We start from the raw sequence: 7,500 nt of genomic DNA, 5'->3' as shown, positions 1-7,500 counted from the left end.
CCTTACCTTACAACCTACTAACTATGATCATAGAAAGAGTGCATGTACAGCCTAATAAATAAGATCATTGAAAGAGTGTAAAGATACAAAAAGGCTGGGTTATACTGCACTTTTGGGTGTGCCACCTTAAAGTACAGCCTAATAATATAAGATCATTGAAAGAACTTTCACAAGAAAGAAACTCTTAGTTCATGGATCTCCTAGGAAAGGTGTTAAAGGTTAAATTCCATTTCAGGTTATTTTTTATTTAACCTACAGCCTCGGACAAAATTGTTGAAAAACTTTACAATATCTTGCCCTCCCACAATGTTGTTTTGGCAATTGGGCGCAGAAACTCCCATTAAAACAGCATTGTGAGGGGAGAGTGAGCTGCGAAAGCTTCAGATCTGTATAGTCGTGTACTGCTCCAACGAATTTTGTCACAGACTGTAGGTTGTAACTTTTTCAACCTAGGTAAATTTAAATTAACCTGAAATTCAGGTTACAATGAATTCAACCTAGGTCAATTTGACTTAAGCTAGGCTTTTTTTTCAATTGGTGTATTTGAATCAGATGAAGTTAAATTGTTATTGTTAACTAGGTATAAGAGGGTAATTTTTTCCACGAAAATTCTGTAGCCACAGTTACAGATTAGGCCTAAGCACTGATTTATTATTTTTAGCTTTGTTGTCAAGGTTAGGATTAACTGTTTGTTTTGGCAAGGGTTATTTAAAGTATTCGTTTTGTTGGCAGCTATTTCAATAATGGTCTTATAGGGGTACCAACAGAACCTTCGTGCAATTTTTTTTTGGTTGGTGTTGCTTGGAATATATCCTAGTGAAAATTCATTTGTTGGTCCTTATCACTAGAGAGGGAAGTGAATAGATTATTAATAATAACATACCATTGAATGCACAGTTTTTACTAAGATTTATTACAAATACTGTACTATATGAAATAAAATTCAAATATTTGCACAACCAGTTTCAGTTGTTATTGTTTCCCCTCTTTATTGCTGTTCGGCCATTCTGCAGCCAGCTGTGAGAGTTGGTTCCTTTTTAGTATAAAATTCAGTAAAATGAGAGTGCTCATAAATCAAAATCTCCATTATCATTTCCCTCCCTCCCTCTCCCCCTCCCTTTCTTTTATAAAAAAACCATTTGGAAGCCAAAGAGACGTCTGAAGCTTTACAGAAACATACTCCAGACCCTCCAACACTTCTGGTCTTGCAACTTGGTAAATCCAAATTCCCATTGACTTGTGCTTTGCTCTTAAACCAGTTTTTAACATTCTGGTTTAATTAATCCCCAGCAAAATGCCAGAACAATGGTGTTAACTAGGAATGTATTTTTGTAAAACAATGTAAATCATCAAAGAAATATACTTAGCTAATAAAAAAGTGGGAATCGGTCATAGAACACTCACAGGCAGAATGTGTCAAAACCTGCTAACTGCAATGTTTAGATATTCCATTGACACTCCTTACAATACAGAATAAAATTATGAAAAGAAGATTAAAATAATAGTGTACAGCAAAGACAGGAGTGAAATTGAGAAGAGAAGATTAGAAAAAGAAAGTCTGAAACAACCAAAAAAAAAAAGAGATGAAGGGTGAAAGGTGGTCACCCATCTAATAAGTAGCCATTTGCCACAGGGCTTAACCTCAATGCTAAACTTGCTTTTCAATGTAAAGCACTGCAACCATTTCAATAACAATTTGATCTATAAAATTCAAACATGTGCCAAATTGCATCAAGTTGAAGCCAAAAGAAAAGAGCCCTGGTAGATTGGTCTCTGTGGTCTAGTGGTCTAGTGGAGAGGAAGAAGATCATGTAATCCAAGAGATGCTGGTTCAAACCCCAGAAAAGAACAGGTATCATAATTCTTTTTACTGCATAATTCCATTGAATTAGCTACAACAAGTTGCAAAAATAGTGGAGACACTTCACCTTCTTGGGGCGTTATCAATGTACCTATTATCTCTCACACTGCAGCCCCCCTCCCCCCTTATCAGTGTTGCTAGCAAGACAAAAAAATGTTGAAAACTTAAACAGTCAACATTGAAAGGGGGAGAGGGGAGGGGGAGAGGGGAGGGGGAGTGGGAAAGGTTTAAATTTTAGATACGGTGAGTATTGGAAGCTAGAAAAGGTGTTTTTTAATGAAAGTGTCTCAACAATTTTGCAACTTGTTGTAGCAAATAACAAGAAATTAATACAAAAACAAGTGAATGCAGTTCTAATTCTTGATTTCCATACAGGGTATAAAGACAAGTGTCAATGAGGAAAGAAAAAGGGAGGTGAAGGAAGAGAAGACCAAGAAGAGAGGAAGGCACAGGGAGAAGTAGATGGAAGAAATGTTTGATCAACACAATTAATTCTTTTTTGTACCCCCTAAAAAAAACCATGCCCCATATTTTTAACCACACCCCAAAAAAGCAAAATCCCTTTTCAGACAGTTAGAAAAAAAACTAGGTCAGTTTAAATAAAACTAGGTTAAATTAAAACAACCTAGACCTGTTTCATAAAAAATAACAAAGCGAATCAATTTTAAAATACACATAAAGCCAATAATTTGATCACTCACTCACCCGACAGGGAGCTCACATGAATATTCTGCTTTGAAATGGTAGACTCCTGACCGCTCTTCTTCTTAACAGAAATTCCATGAAATTCCATGAAAACACTCTGGGCCAAAGCACTTCAGGGCTTGATTGCCTTCTGGAAGTGAACCAATCTTGTAGGCAATCAGACCAATGGATGCAAGCAATTGCTCTGTATTGTGCATCTCCATATGTAGAGCACACAACTGAATGCTGGTAAGCTCTTCATCAAGGAGAAAAAGGAGATCATCCCGGATTCCAGTTGATCTACAAATATATGAATAACAATGCTGCATTTACAATGTATTTATAAATAAAAAATTGAAATTAATAGTCTCATGAAGACCATGGTGCTGCCCAATAAATAAATGGCAATAAATCAATTAATCTTACAACTCAAGGAACAATGTTAAATAAAAATGATAATGATGACTTTATTTAAGTTTCAAGGGCATTTAGCCAAGGACAAGTGCTCTTGACTAATAATTATTGTGGAAACAAAAAGAGACAACCCAAAATCAATGAAGTCAAATGTTAGTTTTTCATTAGAGGGGAAAACTAGAGTGCCTGGAAAAACCGATCAGAGGAGATTAGAGAGCCAACAATATCATACTGTGCTTTGTCCGGGAACAGATACATACTGGTGGAAGGTGGCTGCTCTCACCAATGCATCAACTGTGATATCCAAAAGGCCACAAGCACTTCCGAGGTAAACCTGTGCATTAAGTAATGAAAGGCTAAACTAAAAATATACCTGCCTATGTTACACTTGCTTCGTAGGCATTCTAGGCAGGTTTCATCTGGGGCCACATCATGACATTTGCAACCCTAATGGGGAATGGAATTACATCAAATTAAATTATTATCTTACAAAATTTTGTGGTTGCATTGTTAGAGAAGACTGCAGCTTGTGTATTGCCACTGAAGAACTTCAACAACTAAAGAAATGCTTATACATCCATACGTCACCAACAAAAACACTAACCCTGATTGCAATGCATATAAAGCAAAATTCAACATCTACCCCTCGACCGCCAAGTTGAAAATCAAGATCCCCTTTCTTTACCAAAAGAAAAATCAGTGTTTTGTAATCCAATGAAACTAAGATATAAAAAAACAGCGGGAATAAAGAATTACAATGATATACATGTACATGTAGAAAAATAACTTATAATTTTGTTTAAAATATTGGTCAGCTGCACTGATAATGAAAAAAAATAGTTCCAAAAAAGAAAGTCCTCATCCCCCTTCCTTAAAACAGATCAGGGTTGTTCTTGAGAGCAACCTTAGTGCAATAAACTGACAGAAACGTCTTACCATCAAATTCTACATTGAACTTCACGCCAACAACAAAAATCCCTTGGTTCTTGATGATTCTCTTTTGTTCATTTACACCCTTCAAAAGTGCTTTCAGGCTTTCCCTATCAAAATAACATTATGCATGAAGACAACCAATGAAACTTGTTGTTTATTGAGCTTGTGTTGGGGTAAGGTTGTTATTATTGCAAAAGGGTTTGTACTTTTTTTTCTTGTGTGGGTATTTTTTTGTGGTGTGTGTGTGTGTGTAACATTTGTCAGATCTTGGAGCCACTGGAAAGTCAACATTACAACAATGAAAACTGTCACACATAGTCTACAAAAATACAGGCTTTCAGTAAGGAAAGCTTAAATGGGTAAGCGTCTATACTGTGGGTAGTAAACAGTGCGTAGATCATGCTAAGCAATGGAGAAAAAGTGTTTTGTTAACAGAATAATACAAATTAATGATGAACAACCTGTTTTCTTTACAATTGGCAATGGCCAATGGGTAAACAGACTTTGCACTCTGTATGCTGTACACAGGGTTAAGACAGGCAACCAGACCTACCAACACCTGATTTCTACCTGATCATAAAAAAAATAATAACAGAAATAGTTATTATTTCATTCACATTCATAGGACCAAAAATTATGCACAGCTACTCATTTAATCTGAGATAAGGTCTTGTATTATAATTTGTAACAGCACACTTAAACCTGACAGTCTGTATTACCACAAAAGGGTCTTCCATCTATCTTGATCAGAAGTTTGAGAGTTGGTGAGCACACCTTGTGCAGCCTTTGCTCATGAACAATCAGCTCTAAAGCAGGATACAAATCCACCTGATAACCTTGTAAAGGAGTTGGCACCTTTTTCACATCCATGTATTCTTTACAAACTCCAAAGATCACTTTTTTGGCTGCTTTCATTTGATTGAGATTTAACAGTATTGGTGTGTCAGAGGATTTCTAAAATGGAAACCAAAGAAATACAGCAAAACAAAAATTTAAAACTACAACAAAATTAACATGGAAAACACATTGATAACTGACGTTAAAAAATTAGCCATTATCGTAGTAATACTGCTAATAAATAACAAGACTTTCACATCTTGAATCAGTTTCAAGCATGCTTCCAAGTTGGGGTAAATCTGGGTGGAGACATGTCTTTTCCAAAAGAATTAAGGAGCCCTTCTAAGAGATCAACACTATGCAATGCGGCCTGCCACCCTAATGAAATTAATGATATATGTGCATCATCCTAAAGTTGTGTTAAGCTGGCAACAATTTCTCAGTCTCGAAAACTCTTCTGGGCAGTTTTCGGTGTCAATGGTCTTTCTACTGACATCTTAGAAGCAGAGAAGCCAAAATTCTGAAACTTTTAAAGCCTTGTTACCACCGATCCTACTGTATCTGAATTTTTATGAGCAACTAAACTTCAAGCAAATATTGACAATTTGTCAAAAGACAGACCTTTTGAAAAGAGCGAATATGACTGTTAGGAACCTCCCTTGCTTGAGGCTGGTTATTGATTTGCGAGATATCGGTCGCCATAAAGTAGGCAAAACATTTAGCCTTGAAACATTGATTACTAAGGCCTTAAGTTTGTACCTCGCCCTATCGTAGAATTTAATTCAGACGAATTTAATTCTTTGAAACAAATTCGACGATAGAGCGACGCCTAAAACGAGTTCAATTCGTCTGTTTTAAAATTAAATTCGTTCTAGACGCTTTATCTGTCTTGAAAAGACGAATAAAATGTCTTCAAAGCGTCTTCAGTTTATTAGTTGCACCAAGCGTCGCGTCGAATGAAATGCATACATATTTTCATACATTATTAATTATACCTATGACCAGGTATATTTCATTCTGGCTGAGACATAAATTCGACCATACTTCAACCATTAATTTCGACGCGTAAAACCACGGTTCAATGAATGTCGACAGAAGGCCGAATTAAATTCGTCTGAATTAAATTCGATGATGGCACAATTTATGTCGACAGATGGACGAATTTAATCGGAATTAAATACTTAAATTCGACAATGGCGCGACGTATAAACTAGGCCTCAAAATAAACCTTACCCCTGTCCTTCCAAGTTTGCTGATATTGATTATGGCTTGTCAAGTATTACCAGATATCCTTGCCTTGGTCTTGAAATATAGTAACACATAATCTGGAACTCGGAAGCTTTCCACGTATAAAGAAAATGTTTGATCACCAACAAGCTCTTCCACTGTCCTTTTAAGCTTTCGCCTCAGGATCACCAAAAGCACACATGCTGGACAGCCGCGTTGACAAATTTTCTCGACTCCTTTCACAAATGCCTTGTACATCTTGGCGGCTCCCCCTTTTTTTAATAAGGAAAGTCTTTTCTGGGGTCTCCAAATCATTCCTTTCAGAAATCTCCTTTAGATTAGGGGAACTAAGATTGCCACTGCTTGGAGGAGTCAAATGAACCCAGACAGGTGTTTCTTTTGTGTTGGAGTGTTGAATTGAGGGGGCATTGTAAGGTGCCGAGCTGCACGTGGTCGCTCACAATTCATGTCGTCGCTGTCTCCTTTAACTCAAATCCAAGCCATTCAAAAATTCTTTAACTTTAATAACAGCAGCAGATCCTCGTTCTTCACAACATGTCTTTTTCCTCAGAATAGCCAATACAAGCCCAAAAGACGAGCAAACAACTTCAAATGCACTGTAATTTTTCTTGTTGACAAAGGGGCGCCCATCAAGAAGTCGAAGTTTGCTGCTTTTAATTCTGCAGAAATCTTCTGGAAAGCTTGTCACGATCGGCGATCGCTTGAAATATTGCAAAGGAGTAATTCCACAAATTTAATTTCCGTTGTGAGCACATACCAGTAACTGTGATCGCTTAATCCCTCACCGATGAAACGAGAGAAGGTCTAAAACCTTTCCTCGGTGCCATCTTGAGGGGAATATGCAGGAAGACCTTCATGCACATAGGAAACTGCATGCAATGAACAGCAATCTGGGAAAAAAAACAAACATTGTCCAGATCTATGGGGTGCCGTTTGTAAAAAAAATTATTTAGAACAAATTTGTGACATTTCTTCTTATTTAGAAATAATTAAAACTGCCAGAAGATTTATTTATAAATAAGATGCAAAACTTGTCGCATGATATGTAAATAATTGTTTTAGGCACATCCTGATTTATAAATAATTTTAATCGCAAAATGAATTATATATAAATAATGAATTACCCAACTTCAATAATTATTATTTATAAATCAGTCTGTCTCTAAAATATTTATTTACATATCATAAAGTTAGACAAACCAGTTGTAAATTTATTTTTTATAAACAATAAACTCCACCTCGCGTGTAAATCCATTATTTATAAATAATGACTTTCGCGTCTGGGAACAAAGTCATTATTTATAAATAATGACTTTCGTGTCTGGGAACAAAGTCATTATTTATAAATAATGACTTTCAACCCTGGGAGCAAAGTCATTATTCATAAATAATGAATTTCAACCATTATTTGTAAATGATAAAATTGGCTCTTGCCGCATGTAAAATCATTGTTTATAATAATGCGCTCCACCTCGCGGAAACCATGTAACGTTGTTTCAAGAAGATTGACATTATGGCGGACC

General features: G+C 36.1%; 1 pseudogene; it reads right to left on the bottom strand.

Annotated features, from left to right (window-relative positions):
* LOC137995884 (uncharacterized) overlaps nt 1–7,500 on the bottom strand; it is a 22,280-nt pseudogene that overhangs the window by 7,302 nt on the left and 7,478 nt on the right.

The sequence above is a fragment of the Montipora foliosa genome, chromosome 1, assembly GCF_036669935.1.
Source record: "Montipora foliosa isolate CH-2021 chromosome 1, ASM3666993v2, whole genome shotgun sequence".
Taxonomy (NCBI): Eukaryota; Metazoa; Cnidaria; class Anthozoa; order Scleractinia; family Acroporidae; genus Montipora; species Montipora foliosa.
This window is presented reverse-complemented; position numbering and strand designations above follow the sequence as displayed.